This window comes from Callospermophilus lateralis, unplaced genomic scaffold, assembly GCF_048772815.1.
Source record: "Callospermophilus lateralis isolate mCalLat2 unplaced genomic scaffold, mCalLat2.hap1 Scaffold_197, whole genome shotgun sequence".
Taxonomy (NCBI): domain Eukaryota; kingdom Metazoa; phylum Chordata; class Mammalia; order Rodentia; family Sciuridae; genus Callospermophilus; species Callospermophilus lateralis.
In genome coordinates this window covers 1,997,822-2,015,604 of record NW_027512977.1, presented here as the reverse complement: position 1 = coordinate 2,015,604, position 17,783 = coordinate 1,997,822, and the positions used below count along the sequence as shown (strand labels likewise).

General features: G+C 39.5%; 1 pseudogene; it reads left to right on the top strand.

Moving 5' to 3' along the window:
* LOC143388712 (VPS10 domain-containing receptor SorCS1-like) overlaps positions 1-17,783 on the top strand; it is a 100,924-nt pseudogene that overhangs the window by 14,945 nt on the left and 68,196 nt on the right.

Sequence of the window (17,783 nt, the reverse complement as noted above, 5' to 3'; positions counted from 1 at the left end):
CACTTGTCCTTTCTACTTATTAATACAAGTAAAAGGGGAAAAAATGACACACAAGCACCCACAATATTTCTTGAAGCCAATTTTATCTATATTTTTGTAACTTTTTTTCTCAAACAGATCATTAAAATCAGACATTAAAAATGTCTACAAAGTCCCAGCAAATGAACTGTAAATTCTTTGAATTACAGAACTTATTCTAATAGCCGTATTTGGAAAGATGATAGTTCTATGCTCTGGGAAGGAAAAATCCACCCCACTTGTACCAATTTTCTTCAGAAGAATTTTTGTTTTAATACTTAAAATAATACAGACTTCGGTATGGGAAGAGAAAACTAAGGCCAGAAAATATGAATCCACTTATTTATTCTTTTCCATTTTTTGCTTTTTCCAGTCCTGAATTTGGATGGGAATTTATTGGGTTCTGATTCTTTAATCTGCTTTTCCTTTCTTGGAGGGATTCCCACACACTTATCCAGACTAGAAAGGAGGTTACCGGGGCATAGAAAGAAGACATTAAGCAAATGATTCTGTAAAGCTCTGAAAACCTTCTTGAGGGGAGGAAAATGAGCACCCTGAGTTTTGACAAAGAGCACTTGCAATTTGGAGAGGAAAAATGACTTCTGGCCCTGTTCTCCTCCAGCTTGAGGAGAACATTCTTCCAAACAATGTTTCTGGAGGATCCATACTTGTGCAGTGAAAGGTGTTTTGGGAAGAATAGTCCATGGAGGTCCTTTAATGACAAAAGAATATTCTTCTGTCCTACTCTGTACTCTAACATAATGGCAAAGAAGACTTCCTCTCTGTATTTGCACTTTCCTTGCATTGATTATAAGAACAGTGACTTAAATAATCTTTTAAAAACACCTCTCTGGATTAGCTTGATATCTTAGAAGTTTCTCTTGGGCAGCATTAGAAAGGGTTTAATGAATCCAAGAGTCGGTACCACTCTGCATTACTTCCAAGTTGGTCTCACTGCAAACCCAGAACTCAAATCTTCAGTGAGTTTACCATCTAAACTTTAAACAGTAGCGGGGGAGCAGAGTTGGGTTGATATTATAATAATACAATTGCAGAATTTTAGGAGTGGAAGGGATTTTAAAGGTCATCTAATGCAACCAGTTTATTTTAAAGGGGGCAAACTCAGAGATTGTGACTTCTCTGAGATCTCAACAGCAACCTACTGAGAGTGTCCAGAATAGACTTGCTAATGGAGATCTCAAGTCTTGTGTTGGTGACACTGAGCTAGGCACCAAAGGACAGAGGATAAATATAGCACCATGCCCCCCTTTCCTATATTTATTTCATATACAAATACATTGTAGACTCACAATGCGTATTTATTGAATTGATGGTTTCCTATCATGTAGGGCACTGTGCCAAGCATTGAGGATAAAATGTCAAACAAACTGAACAGGTCTTTTTGTCCGAGTTGTTCACAATTGGTATTCCTGTCTTTAGTGAGTTTGCAGTCCCTTAGTAAAGCCAAAATGTTATTATGCCTACAAAACTCCAAGTGGAACCTTGGTTTAGAAAAGTGTTCTCAAATATGTTTGCAGTCAGAAAGACTGGGTTCAAATACAGTGAGTGATTTAGGAGATCAGGAAAGGAATCTTAAGCGTAATAATCGATTGAAAATCCCCTAAACACACACACACACACACACACACACACACACACACACGTCCGCGAGATCATTTAATTACATCACTCTCTGCTGCTGCCTTTCCAGGATCTCCCCCAGGCTGCTGGGACCCAGGCTCTGCTCAGAGTAAGGTTGAGATGCCAACCCTCCGAGAACAAGAAAGGCAAAGAGGAAGAGCCCACCCATCTACCTCCTAAACTGGAGAACACCAGAAAAAGAGGAAAAGGGAAACAGCAGCAGAGACTGGTAGAAACGGTACACAAGGAAAAATAAATAAATAAACCCTCCACACAGCGACAGCCTGGGAGCCTTGGACCGGCCGCCCCCACGGGAAGGGTGCGCGATCTCTTCGGGAACCGAGACCGCAGACCGCCAGGGCGCAAAGCCGGAGGCGGCGGCGCCTGTGAGGCCGCGGGGAGGGTCGCGGCGGTGCATCCAGTGCCGGCAGCCCGGGTGCGCAGTGCAGCTAGGCGGCTGGACACGGAGCCCGCAGCCCCGGCAGCGCCAGCCCTCCCTCCCGCGTCGCCCGCCAGCGCGCCAGCGCCCGCTCCGCCTGTGACTTTCAGTGCAGCTCCACCCCCACGTGGCGGCTGCTCGCTCGGTCGGAACCCGCGCTAGGCACAAACCAAGCCCCCGCGAGCGGCTGCCACCTGCCGGGCGCCTGCTCCACCCGCCCCACAGCGGTCCAACTTGGATGGAGTTGGGGTCTTGAGCACCTGCCCCCGCCGCCGCCAGCGGAGAGCCCCACGCCGCCTCCTTTGGTCTGGGACCCCTTCTCCTCTCCTCTGGGCTCCCGGGATGTAAAAGTTGGCGCCGGAGGCAGCTCCGCAGCTGAGTGCGCTTCTCGCTGAAGCGGGGCTTTTAGTCCTCTGCGCCCCGGGCGCCTGCAGCAGCGGTTCTTGCTGCCCCCCACCGCACCCCAACTCGGACGCTGGACCACGAGGACTTTTTCCACCAAGGACCGTCAGGCAGGGTTCCTGCCACGCCCCTGCCGCTTCATGTGCGCCCCCTGTTTGCAGTGGCCCCCGGGGACCCAGCGCTATCCCTGGAGCGGGCCGGGGCACGGGGCGTCGGTGTCGGTTGCCGCACGCTGCAGCCGAAGGAGACGAAGTGGAGCGGTTCAGGAGAAGGCAGAAAGGGTAGAGGGCTCCAGTAGGAGCCCCTGGGGAGTACTGAGGGATGGAGGGCAGCCAGAGATTGGGACTCGGGAGCGGGACCTGGACAAAGCCACCCGCTTCCGAATGGAGGAGCTGAAACTGACCAGCACCACGTTTGCGCTGACAGGAGACTCCGCACACAACCAAGCCATGGTCCATTGGTCCGGCCACAACAGCAACGTGAGTAGATGGGGATTGGGGGCAAAGGAGTGAAAGATGGAAAGGGTTAAAGCCCACTGTTTGATCTGATGGAGAATTGGGGGAGATGGGGCTTCGGGTCTTGTGAGATCCTGCAAACTGAAGTCTTCTCTGCCCTCCTCCCTCAGGAGTTAATATAACCTACTATGAGGCTAACCTCCACCTCCCTCTCCTACCCAAATCATCAGAGCCCTCTCCACATCCCAAAGGAAGATTCCAGAGCAGCAAATCCCTATTTACTAGTGTTTTCTTTTTCTTTTTTTCTCTTTTTTTGGTGGTATAGGTGTGTAGAATGAAGATCAGGCCAACAAGGGGGTTAAAGTACTCAGTGTAGGCATGAAAGGGTTAAATTTCCAGCCAAATGGACAGTGCATCAAGTGACTGTGATTTTCCTTTTACTTGCTAGACTTATGGACTGGCTCAAGTCTGATCAAGGAGACTTATATATGGGGGCTTTTATTTTATTTTTATGTGGCACTCCTAACCCCTTCTTCACAGGATGGGGGGAACTGCAAGGGAATATAAGGTGCCCTTTATTGGATTCTCTGTTTGGGGGACCGAGCGGATGCAAGTTTCAGGGCAGGAACTCTCCAGCATCTTCTAACAGCACTAGCAAGTGTGTTTTGAGAGCTGGGGCTTTCCAGCTCATGAAAGAGTGGTTGTTCTCTGGCATGATCAGTCTCAGGAAGATCAGATATATGCCAGTGACAACAGCTCCCTGTTCTCCCCCAGTGTCTGACCTCCTCTAGTGAGGAGCACAAATAAAGACTTGCCATTCCTGTTATGAAGGCAGGAAAACGATTGCTGGATTCCAGGAGGGGATTCCAGAGGACTCTGGGGTACAATGGCATGGTCATGTCAGGGAAGGTTTTAGATTTTTTGAAAACCCTGTGTGTTTGCATTCTGAGGGGGCTATTACAGTTTCAACTGAACCCAGAAACTTCAATGAGCTGAAATACCAAAGAACTAGCTTTGACCAAAACAATTTAAAAGTATGGAAAGTTCTTTGAGCTGCTATGAATAGACAAGAAGAATCTAAAAATCAAAGACTTATAAAATGAAAAAAAATCCAAGTTTCAGCTTCAATCAGGTCATTGAGGTTGTAGAGGTTGTAAGGTGCATAGTCTATGCAAACTACAACCTTTGGAAATGTTTTCTGTGGGCGTATAAAAGCCAGAAATTTCCCCTGTTGACTGCCACTTTTGTCTATTGTGCTCATTGTCCGGTTTTTAATTAGAGTTGTGAGCATTTTAAAATATGATCCATCATCACAGATTCCTTGTACTAAGGCAAATCAGGATACATAGTATTTTGAAATGATGTCTCTGTCCTGAGAGTACCAGTAGAGTTTTCCCTACAATGCAGCCTTGGTGACAAAGGCTATCATTTTCATATGGTTCTTAGGAGTGGTTTAATCAAATAATTGAAGATGAAATTCTTTTCATTCAAACCTGAACACCCTTGCCCTCATCCTGTACCTTAACTATCATGTCTTTCATATCATGGCCCAAAAAATTAATTCTGCAATTTGAACTTGAATTTTCTTAGACTGATGGAATAACTTTCACCCTCTTTAAGTGATGAATGCACAGCTCTGGCGTTAGGGGGAGATTTTAAACACATCAGACATGTTAGGTCATGTTGTATTAAGAAGTAAAAAAAAAAAAAACTTTGGACTCAAGATATTTCTGGCTTTTAATGTAATTTGAGCTGTAAAAAATCACTTACCCACTAGACCTCTACTTTAGTTTCTGTCTTGAAAGATCTTGGAAAGAGCAAGAAAAGGAGAATATATCTTTGGCAAATTTTAACCTCCACTTAAGAAATGGCAGAAAGCACTGCCAGCCCTTAATATTTTTTTTAATAAATGGTGCTTATAAGTCCAGTATGGCTTATTAGGGTCAAGGCTTAAAATATGCAGGAAAGTCTGAGGTAATGTGGAAAACAATCAGGTGGTGAGTGTTTAATGTTTGAACAGTCCAATCCTGTTAACTAATGAGATGAGATTTCTACCCTCTGAAGTCTTTTATTCTGGATGATATCACCCCTATCCTCTCCTGTCTCTTCCCTGCTCATGGCACACAATTGTTATTTTTTATATTTAATGTATGCATGCAGATATTGGAGAAGAGAAACAGTTTTTATCCAAGATCTCCAAAATAAAGCTAGGACCAAACTCATAAGAGACACAAAGATTAAAATGCTTTTAAAGGGAAAGATGGCAGAAAGAAACTTTTCTGGCAACTTTAAAAAAAAAAAAAGAGCAGAGTCTATAGATTTCTTGTGCTATGTATTTGTGGCTTGACCATTACAAGTCTGTTTTGCTCTGCACATGAAACACCACCTCTTAAAGTGGGGGCAGTGGCTGTCAAATTAATTACCAAGAATACCCCTTACACTTATTTGGAATTCTCTCACATCCCCCCAGAATGAAAGTCCAATAACTTAAACCCAAGGGCAAAATTGGGGGCTCCCATCTTTTTATAAATCCATTCAGGGACACAGGAAATCAATCCTCTAACACTGTCTCACCTTTAAATAAAAAAAAATGCTAAGAAGAGCCTCTGATTACAATAACACCTGTGTTCAAGGTACAAATGTATGGTAATTATAGGCTGCCTGTCAAACTGGTGAGGGATTCTGGATTGTTCACTCACCTACTTCCCTCTCTCTTCTGCCCCCTCAGCCATTGGACTTGTGCGGTGTGTAAAAACATGACTGTTTTGCCTCATCCGTGGGTGGGATGTGATTCCTCTATACTGCAGTCTTCTTGCTTGAAGGAAACCATTGCTAGAGTTGGTGGAACACCTGGGGGGATCTTCTGGCATGAAAGGTGCTGGGTATGAATCATTTGTCATGAGCTTGGTGCGTAAGGAAGAACATATTGTTCCTACCCTACTCATCCCAGGCATGCTGTGCCCTGATCTAAATTTATATAATAATCCTTAGAGTGTTAAAAAATATATTTGTCCATATGTGTGTGCATGATGGTGTATATGTTTATTCCTTATTTCCCTGGGATTTCAAAGTGCTGCATTTAGGAATTTTTAAAAAATCCTTGGTAGGTAGTAAGTAGGTAATGAGCATTAATAACTCTTCTTCATATTTTTATGCTGGAGTTAATTTGAATATTTCAATTCACCACTCCCCCTCTTTCTTACTGGCAATAGAGTTAAAAGATTTGTTAGCGGAAGCTTTTACTTGACTTGTGTGTTGGCATTATGATATCTTTAATGCTGCATTTATCAAAGGACATGATGATCTGGCTGGTTTTCATGGATCTCTTTGCCTTTAGTTGCCCCGGCACTTGACATTTAGCATCCAACTTTAGTAAACAGAGTGCCAAGGAGAGGCCAGGTCGATGCCTGACATTTATCGTCTCACTTAATTTTCATGAAAACGTCATGAGTAGGTATTCTTGTTCCCATTACATGGAGGAGGAAGCTGAGGCTCTGGAAGGCTACATGAGATGCTAAGAGGAATCAGCGGTTCAGGCGAAGAGCGGGACTGGCTCTCAGGTTTATTCAACTCTAAAACCCTATAGGATGACTTGTCCTGTAGACTTTAAGGCAGGACAGAAAAATTCAGACCTTTCAGAAAAGTCATCCTCTTTTGACTTGATTTCTGATGGTGGGGAGGATTTGCTCTTGGCTGGAAGCTTTGTCTCCTTGTAGAAAAGCAAGAATTTCAATATGTGCCTGCTGCATGGTGCTCTTTACCTCAGGTAGTGATCTGGTTTTCTCTCTTCTGCCCACCTCTTCATCTTTCTAAGACATGCAGTCTGCCTCTGGTGATTTGATGAGGGTAACCTGCGATCACTCAGCTTTCAGATGTTTTTCTGCAGGAATAAATAATGACAAATCTGATCTTATAGATGAGTTTGGAATCACATGCTTGATTTAACTATGTATTTTGGTAGGCTGTTTGATTGGACCCAACTTTTTGTTTTTTAAGCAAAATGATAAAAAGATTTTAGCTTTCTTTAGCAAGCCCACACAATTCCTTCTCTGATTGATATTTTATGCTTTTAATGAAATCTAATGTAAGGTTACACTGGAGGTAGTAGTATGGGAAACAAACAAACTTGGGTTCAAACCTTAACTCTCCTTGCCATTATCAAGACACTTGAATTCTTTGAGCCTCAGTTTCTTCACCTGCAATGAAGTTTGTCTTCAGTAGGCTTTTCCTGAAGCTTTGACGTCAGATATGGTAAGGGAAATGCCTTGTATATAGTAAGTGCTCAATAAATGGTACTATTTTTAGGTGAACAAAGTGTTCTTCACTGGAAATTACAAACCTTGGGTTATATTCCTGACTGTATACAAAAATTGTGTATGTAGTTAAAGCATGTTAAAATTTTGTGTCAACATTTTTATCCTCTGTGAAATGACATTAAGAGACTAGAACACCACTAAATTCCCTTACATGTTAAAATTAATTTAATACTTTGTTCAACCTGTTAGGTATTGGATACCTGTGACATTTAAGTGATTGTACTGGGAGTGTTGAGGATGGAGAAATTATAAAATGACCTACATTTTTGACCCGTGAGTGAGCAAATGAATGGATCAAACATGTTAATATTAAACAAGCTTGCTTCATTTGAATCCAGGCCAGATTCATTATTGCTGTGTGGCATTGGGAAAATCACTGATCTTGAAGTCTTAGTCTCCTCACATGTAAAATCTGGATCCTACTTAACTCAAAGGATGTTTTAAGAATGAAATGAGGTCTTCCTGGTAAAGTGCTCAGCCTAGAATGTGGTATGTATTAAGCATTCTGTGGACGTGCACTACTATGATTCACAAACTATTTAGCATAGTAAGTTATGGGTATAGGGTGTTGTAGCCTATGAAAATTGACCTCATTATGGTGATGAATGGTGTACCAGTTGGATCAGAAATGCCTGCGGATTAGGCATGTGTCAAAAGACAAAACCTTTTATGAAGCTGAACAGATATACGCCCTTCTCTCCCTAATGTATCTTGCTCTGTGTTGCTGATAAATGTATATTAAATGTTTTCCATAGCTATATTTCTGCACAATATTTAATAAATTAATTTAATATATAATACACTTCACATATACATTTGTATATGTTCTTTCTTAATGAGTTCCCTATTTTATTAATATTTATGTCTCATAATTATCTTTGCCCGATACAAACTCGGCACAGAGTCCTGACTTTTTCATGCTCCAAAAAGAAAAACAACAATCTAATATAAACTTTTGCAAATAAGATTTCTAATAGTAGAAGAGAACTTTTCAGGGTAGTGTGTTCAATTTCGTTCGGCAACATTGATCACTGTGTGGTTTCTAAGATGCAGCTGCAATCATGGAGAGAGATGCAGAAAACTAAGCACAAATGCACTTTGCTTCCCAGTAGATGGCGACCAGGAGAGAGATCAGACCCATGCATTTGTGAGACATGGATGAATATGAAAATCAACAGGAAGAGGTTCGAATGAGTTACCTGGGGGGTACCAAGCAGAGTGTAATTCTGTTGAGCTGAGGGATGTCAGAAGGTTCATTGTAGGAAGGGATATTTAAGTCCAGCTTTGAAGTATCTAAATGAATTGCTATAGGAAGAAGGGTGAAAGGGTGAATATGAACTAGCCCTGCTCTTAGAGAATGGAGTCAAATAGCACACAATCCCAAACTGTAAACATAGATAGTGACAGTACAATTGCAGAAGGATCTGCGGTGTCATAGAAGAACAAAGACTTAGAGTTGATTGGCATGGTGAGAAAAGGCATGTCAAGGAAGGTGACTTTGAGGTAGACTTTTTAAAGGTGAGAAGCCATACATATCCTCTGCCCTCTCCCAGCTATACAGCTTGTTTCCTTAGCAGTGGATGCTGTGGTCACAAAGACATGGAAAGGTGAGAAAGGCTGCATCTATGAGAAGTAGCTGGTAGTAAATTTACCTGTAAGGCTGAAAAAGTTTTAGCCAAGTAGAAATAGTAATTGTGTGTTCTAGGACATGGAAATAGAACTGGAGTGGAGGGTGCATATAGGAGAGAGTGGGGATAGGCAAACGTGTATCTGTGTGTGTGTGTGCGTGCGCGCGTGCGTGTGTGCACATACAAGAATGAAGTCTAGAATGTCCACCTAATTTAGCAAACTGTGTCTACCTTTTACCTGCTCCTAAGAAGCTGAACAGGAGACCTCTGCATAAATTACTTGTCTTTCCTATTTTTAAGCAAAATAGTCAAAGATCTATGTATCTGAATTGATGTTGGTTATTTTTTTATACTCAAAAATAGACATGTCTCTCAGATATGTCAGAGATAAGAATACCTGTTATCTTTAATGTTCTCTCTATCATGGGACAAATTACCCATAGCATATTGCTACCATTTCCTTGGAACAATGTATAGACAACTCCAATCAAATACATTATAAAATTTTCTTATATCAACTACCCTTTATGACTAGAAACATTAAGAATACAGCATAAAGAGAAATCTGGGGGCAGGAAAATGGCACAGAAAGTTCAGAACTTTTAAAACTTATTAGCACATACATACCTGTTCCTTTCTTTTATTAAAAAATAAAAACCTTGTGTGGCATTACAACTTTTATAAAATATGGCAGAATAGTAACATGTTTAGATCAAATTTATGTAACTCCCCTTAAATCCAAGATTGAAACCCCTGAGCTGATTCTGCAAGTTAACCTGGAAAGCTCCGGGATTCCAGGAAACAGAGAGATGCTCCTTCAGCTCAGGCTGCACCATAAAGTTGGAGCAGAACATTTAAATTATATGTTTAGGCTGACAGCAAACCTATTTCAGGGCACAATCCTTAGAAAGCAGGAGACAATTTCCTTCAGCCCCATGTCATCATCTGATGTAGATTGCCTATTATATTCTCAAGGTATTATGAAAAATGGATTTGGAGATATTTTCTTGACAGTGGGTAGACTAATGGAATCTGGTGACTGTATTTAGAATGTGCAGAGGTTTGTTATAACATGGTAATAGAAATATCAATTGCACTGACAGGTTAAAAAAAATCTATCAATGAATGATAATGAAGTTATTTAAATGTCGACTCACTCGCAAACATTTTCCAAACCCTAAATTATTCTCACTGCTGTAACCTCATGCGTCCTAAGTTATTAAGGAGCAGAGTCTGTGAGGCAGCCCGTGTGCCTTTAGCTTGGGAAGCTATTTTTATGCCACCAAATGCACGGGGAGCCATGAAAGTGGCTGTCCTTAATGATTTTAGGAAAGAAACAAAACGCAGATTCTGCAGTTGCATGATTTAGAGGCGAGCACTGTTCTTCTTTCAAGGCTTCTCATTGGCAATGGTCTAAGTAAATACCCTGATGCTTCCTGACCCCATGCCTCCCTCTGTAGCCCAAGTCTTTGCTTTGTGACCTTGGCAGTATGGCTCTGTGTGTCTGAAATGAGCATCTTCCTTCACTGGGGCTCCGGGATGAAGAAGTTCAGGATATGTGGATACTTTCTAAAGCCTTATTGAAGGAGCAGCTCAGTGCTTCCTGGTTTGGTGTGTCCATTAGATTGCTGGCATTGCTTCGCCTTTTGCATGGAGAAGGTACCTGCTATCTGTCAGCACTGTCCTCACAGCATGCAGAGTGATCATGATATGGGTACCAGGCAGGTGTTTCTAGCTGAGAAGCACAGGGGTGAACTCTGGTTTCTAGTTGCGCATATGGGTAGCTTAGAGTTGCCACACTTTCCTATTAACAAGTAAAATGTAGGCAAGATAGAAAATCTATTGAAATCCTCCTCTGATACCTGTCAGAGAATAAGGTCTCAGGGCAAATGCTGCTCTCAAAATTGGAGTCACCATCAGTCAGATGCCCCATATCAGAGCTTCTCACGGTAGAAGCTCACAAGCAGAAATTTCCACAGGAACTAGTGCTGTGTTATGAGAATCTCAGCTGAAGCCAACAAATTGCTGGATGTGGTGTGGACAAATATGAAAGTTAAGAACTCTAGTGGCAGGGCTTGGGTTGTGGCTCAGTGATACAGTGCTTGCCTAGCATGTATGAAGCACTGGGTTTGATTCTCAGCACCACATATAAATAAATGAATAAAATAAAGGTCCATCAACAACTTGAAAAAAAAGCCTCTACAGAGGCTCAGTCATAGGGGACCTCATGCCTTTGTGAATTTTACCTCTAGGGACTCTACCTACCCCTCAGAATTATGCTGGAGGAAAAATGTTCTGGACTTCCAGAAGGGAAGAGGAGGATTTAACCATTTTGAAAAGTTACAGTGCATTATGTTCTCAATAAGACCCGTCCTCTGGAGAAACTAGTGAAACTAAACCTACTCTATTGGGAATTTATGAGAGCCTAAAGCAACTGGAAATGGGAAAATAGGTTAAGTCTAGACCCCTTTAAACTTATGTCTCATCTAGACAGGTGAAAAACTGAGGAACACAGAAAAACTGAGGAACATCACAGTATAGGGAACAGGCTTAGCAAAAGCCCAAGAACTAATCACAGCTCTATCAGATACCCTCCCCTTTCCACATGACCAGAGGCTCAGCGGTCGAGCGCTTGCCTAGCATGTGTGAAGCACTGGGTTTGATTCTTATGATTCATTAGAAGACTGGACATGGTAAGGAAAGGATCTCTGGACTTGAAGATATCTCAATAGAAACTTGCAAAACTTGGAACCAAACAACAAAAAAATACTGGGGGGAAAAACAGAGAACTAAATATTCCAAAACTGTTGGACAACTAGGAATATGTAACATATATGCCATGCGATGACCAGAAGGAGAAGAAAGAAAGGTGTGAATCAAAGAAAGAAGTGAAGATAGTTGATATTTTTGCAATCTAATGTCAGATATCAGACCACAGGTCCAGAAACCTCAGTGAAACTGTACCTAGATACATCTTATTCAAACTTTAGGATATCAAAATTGAATAAAAAACATCTTGAAAAATGTCAGTGTGGGGGAAACCTTTTCTCTAGAGGAGAAAAGATGATATTTACATCAGACTTCTCAGATTCATGCAAGCAAGAAGAGAATGGAGTGAAACATTTCAATTTGTTGAGAGAATGTCAAAAACTTAGATTTCTATACCCTGAAAAATTATCCTTTAAAATTGAAAGTTAAATAAGGACTTCATCAGCAAAAAATGAGGGATTTCTTGTCAGTAGATTTGTTTTGAAAGACATGCTAAAAGAAATTGTTCAGATAAGAAAATGGTGTAGGTCAGAAACTCAGATCTACAAAAAGAAAGGAAAAGGATCAGAGAATAAATAAGTGAAAATAAACAAACTTTCATTTTTCTTATTCTTAATTGATCTAAATGACATCAGTTATTCAAAATAATAATAATATATTTGATTGTAGATGTCCATATATGTGTGTGTGTATGTATATACACACACATTTATTTATGTGTATCTGCTTTTATGTAAGTGAAATGAATCATGTTAATATAAGGGATGAGAGGGAGGATGTAGGAATATTTTTCTATCATATAATAATTGCACTGCTCATGAAGAAGTGCAGTGTTATGTGAAAATGGACTTAGATTAGTTGTAAATTTATAGTACAAATTCAAAATAAAGGAAAAGAAGAAATATAATTGATAGACTAATAAAGGAAGGAAATAAAATCATATAAAACACTCAAAGCCACCGAAGGCAGAAAACATGTTGAAAAGAAAAGGAACAAAGAACAAGAACAAGGAATTGAAAATGGTAATAAACAATAGTGTTAATCAAACTGTACTGATAATCACTTTTTAAATGTCAACATTTTAAATGCACCAGTTAAAAAAGATTGTAACAATGGATCCAAGAAACAGGATCTAACTACATGCTGTGTACAGGAAACTCATTTCAAATATAAAGATATATACAGGTTTAAAGTAAATTTTCATTGCTCTCAGATTCTTATGAGAATTTCTGTTTATACTTCAAATTAAAAAAAAAAATTGATTCTCCATGAAAGACCTTCTGCCTGTTCAGTGTGTACGAGAAAAACTCAGTTTTTGGTTTTCACCGTGAAGTGCTTCAGTTTCAGATCTTGTTCCTTTTACTAAGAAAGTCTAAACTAGATTATCTAAATACACCTGATTTTCCATCTACAAGTCACTTCTTGTGGCTTTTGGAAAGAGGTAGGATGGAATTGAAGGTGTAACCTCTGTGGGTTTGGCCTTAAATACATTGGTTTTCCTTTATTTTATTTTACTTTATTATTATTATCTTTTTGGTACTGAGGATTGAACTCAGGGTGCTTAACCATTGAGCCATCTCCCCAGCCCTTTTGTGTTTTATTTGGGACAGGGTCTCCTTAAGTTGCTTAGGGCCTCACTAACTTGCTGAGGCTGGCTTTGAACTTGTGATCTTCCTGTCTCAGCCTCCTAAGCCATTACTGTCATGTGCTATTGTGCCTGGCTGATTTTGCATTTTAAAAGGTCTTCCTTATTTATAATATGTGATTAATATTCATCTCATAAAATTCTGCATGTGAGAGTTTGGATTCCATTATAAACACCTTGTGAAGGATCCTTTCTATTATTTTATCTGTTAGATTTTTTAAAGCATAATACCCTATGCAGCAATGGAATTCTGATAAAATTATTTTAAAAGCAAAGCATAAAATCTTCAACTCTCACATTCCAGTTCTTACCATTAAGTCTCTGATCCAAGTCCTACATAAAACTACTAGCCTGTTTCTTTCAAAATCTGATGGACTAAATTCAGCTGCATTTGAAGATGTTGTAAAAGCCCCCATAAAGGTTTTCTCTGCTTAGCAAACTAAATCAAAATAGGATTCAATGAGATTTTCCTTGTAGGCTCACATTATGGGTTTTAGTAAATGTTGGGCAAAAAAAATTTAAAAACATACAAACAAGAAAAAAAGATATAAAACAAATAACAAAAACTATCATTAATAGGTTGCTTATTGTATGCTAGTCAAGGTGCTCAGGATTTTTATGGATTCATTGAATTTACAAAAGATGCTGTTGATTCAGTGTCTCATTTGATTGCATACAGACTATAAGAGACCCAATCATACATTTTATTTCACACACACACACACATACACATATATACACACGGAAGATGATTTCCCAGATTGCTTAAAAAGTAATACTCATTTGCCTTTGTAGTGTATGGTATTATTAATGTAAATATATTCACTAGTAGAAATTAATAGAAATTCTAAGAAACTCACTCTCTGTAGGCTATCCCTACTTCTCTAGCCCTCTTTCCTATTATTCCCCTAGAAAATTTGAATCATCCCCTCATATCCAATGAAGTTGTATTATTTCCACCTCACTAGGCAAAATGTATTAATGTAGAAGTATGAACACATTTCATCTGCCTCCCACCAACTCTCAAGTAGATATTGCATCTGCTTGTTTGTTCTTGAACTTGTAAATATTAGTCAGATATTGAATAGGAAAAACTACACAATAAAAAAGCTAGAAAAAGCCAACAACATTTAGGATACAAGCAAATCTTAGTAGACAGAAAATGTTGGCCAGAAAGGGGAGCCTGAGAGTGGGGAAAAAAAAAACAAAAAGAGTGGACTGAATGAGAAAAGAAATCTTAGATTTTTTTTAGAAATTTGCAGGAAATCTCCTCACATTTGCTGTGAATTTGAGAAGGGAAAGATGGGTGGTAGAAGAATGTTCAGAAATCTCCATGTGGTTCTCAAATATGATCTGTGAAAGATCTCTGGGATGCTGTTCAAATGTTCTTGGCCATCAAGCCATGTTCATGACTATCATAATGTGGGGACTAGTCCTGAAGAAACCAGTTATGTATCCTCCTTGTACCAGGTGACTTCTAGTTGAAGATGCTCACCCTACTTCCTGTTTTTAAACTCCTGTGCATTGTCAAGGTTCATAGTTCTTGGAAGAAGTTTAACATATCACTCCATTCCTCAATGATACGGAAATTTACCCAGATCTTTCAAAGTAGAGACTTTTTGTATTTGCCATCTGAGTATAAATTTTAGGATGAAATGTCTTGAATTTCAATGCAGAATTGAATCTTAATTCCAATAATACTTTCATCCAACTTTTTTGCTCCATTGTTTTGTTCTGAGTAGACTCTTTGTGGATGGAAGTTAGATTGTTTAAAAAAAAGAATTTCTTTATTTATCATTATGGCCTGTAGGAATTTGTAGTTTTTATCAGGATCCAAAGCAAATTTAAATGACCCCATTTTTGTTCTCTTTTGATTAAACCAACTTTGTCTTCTAATTATTATTAATATCTCTGTCATTGTGTCTAGCACATTATAACTATTTCTTTATATTTCTGCCTGTTGAAATTACCTTTTAGGTACTTGAGAGGACAGATTTTTATATCCTGGCAGTTAGCACTGTCTTGATATGTTTAAGGAGGTCCACAGATGTGAATGATTGAATAAATTTCATAGGAAATTGGCTTTGTGAAACAAAGAGATGAAGAGGAAATGTTATTACTTTTTTTTAAAGAAAGAAAGAAAAAAATGCTGAGGTAAAATGAAAATAACCTAGGGCTTAGGGCCAGGATTCCTGGATGCAAATCCCAGATGTCCTGTTCCTGAACCTCAATTATTACTGTTAAATAGTCACCTTCATTCTACAACTACTGTCTTCAAATAGAGATTATCATTCCCCACTGCACATGGTTTCAGGATGACCTACTGGAATTAAATTTTCAAAATACAATGTAGACTTTCATAAAGATAATGATTAAAACCCATGTATTTAATCTGAAGTCATAAGTTATTGACCAGTGGCTAAATAAAGATTAGAGAATCTACAAGAAAGATGGTTTCAGTGCCAAGTGGTAACATCCTGCTCACTCTGGGTTGCTTAACACTGGAAAAGGCCATCGGGAAGGTTGTGAAATTCCACTTATTATTAAGACATTTCCTTGCTCTTAAATAATAGAAAAAGACTGAATGACCTTTGAAGGGACTAACCCACCGTATATCCTATGACTCATGAAAGAAAACACAGTTTGTAGATAAATCAGGAGAACCTGCTTTTCCACTGTACCAAAGATAAAGCAAAAGTTTAGAAATGTCATAGCTAGCCTAAAAGCTGTTTATTTCTTTGGTCAATTCGAGGAACACCCTCATCTCTTAATCTTCTTAAATTAATCACATCCTTTATGCAAAGTGCGTACATTAAGGAGCACCAGAGAGATGGAGTTTTAATTTTTACCAATTCAATTTAAATGCAAATGCTAACCACTCACATGATGCTACTGTGTACATAATTAAGCATCATTATATACTACATGAATCATTTAGAAACCTCCGGAGAACCATTCTACTATGTAAAACATGCATTATAGGACAAGTAGCCCAGTGACGTGTACTTCTGTCCTCATTAAAGCTTCCATTGAATTACAGGTCAACTGATTATAGGACAACCTATGAGAAGCTGAATGATAAAGTGGGTTTGAAGACAATCTTGAGCTACCTTTATGTGTGTCCTACCAATAAGCGTAAGGTAAGAAATGTATATTTAGTATGCTACTGATTCATGGTGTGATTTCTATCTTGATTGGCTGACCTATCTAGCTACCTATAAATCCTTTGCAGTTAAACTGCAATTAGAGATGTAAAGATGAGTTGATGGGTGGTAAGGTGTAGAAGTGCCTGACACATCGTAATTTTATATTCAGCAACTGTGAATGTAGGAGGGTAAGGGGTAGGTGCATCATTTCCATTTTGGAAAGGCAGCTACATGGAATAAGTGTTACTGAGTGTATGCTGCTGAGTGTCTTGTAGAAGCACTGACCATTCAGGCACAAGAATTAGAATAAGCTAAGACAGGACAGAGGAAAGATGGATTTTCATCTGATGTTCCAGGTTCCCTTGACATGGAGTAAATATATTAACTAGAATTTCGATGAATGCATTGTCCTATAGCAGACAGGGGTTCATTTCCAAAATTTGTCCAGGCTGCACAGAAACATTAGGAAGGGGGCCCTGCCTTTGGCAGAAGAGCATAGCATGGAAAGAGTGGCAAGATTAGTCCTTCCTGATCTGGATCTTAGCTGCAAGGAACCTTGGAGATAGTAATATTCCATGCCCTTATTTTACAGATGAGAAAACTCAGGTTTAGAGAAAGTGGTTTGCACATATTTCAAAGCTGCATGCACAATCAGGACTAGAATTCAGATTTCTTCCTTGGGAATCATAATTTTTCCACTTTATTATACCTTTCCTATTAACAGGGACCATCTGTTCTTCAGAGTTTTTATTTTCCCAGAAAGCAAATGTCTAATTTTAAGTGAAAATGGCATTTATCTCAAAGTAAGAGTGACATCAAATTCTGAATATTAGGGGTGGGAGAGGTTGCTGTGTTTCTCAGGCTGGTCTTGAACCTGTGGGCTCCAGTAGTCCTCTTGCTCCAGCCTTCTAATTAGCTAGAACTATAGGCTTATGCCATCATACCCAGCTCTCAAATTCTGAAGTCTGACATTATGTCTAAGTATCACATAGTTTACATGAATTAGTAGTATCCATCAGGAAATAGAATAGTGTTCCTCATTAATATGTCCTAAACCATATTCTGTGATAATGATAGCTCTGATCTCTAGGGTTTCATTTCCAGTTTGTCATTAGGTACTGATAATGACCTTAGGGAGTTTCTACCTTTTGTCCTCTGGACTGTAGAAGGCAAATGAAATGATACAGGCTCTTAAGCAACATCCTCAACTCTGACTCCAGTAAGTGGTTCCAAATCTGCCAGCCCTGGTCCCATCCTGTTGCTCTGGATTGAGGCTCAGGTGACTGTATCACGTGTTTCTGGTGTACATCTAAACATTTCTAGT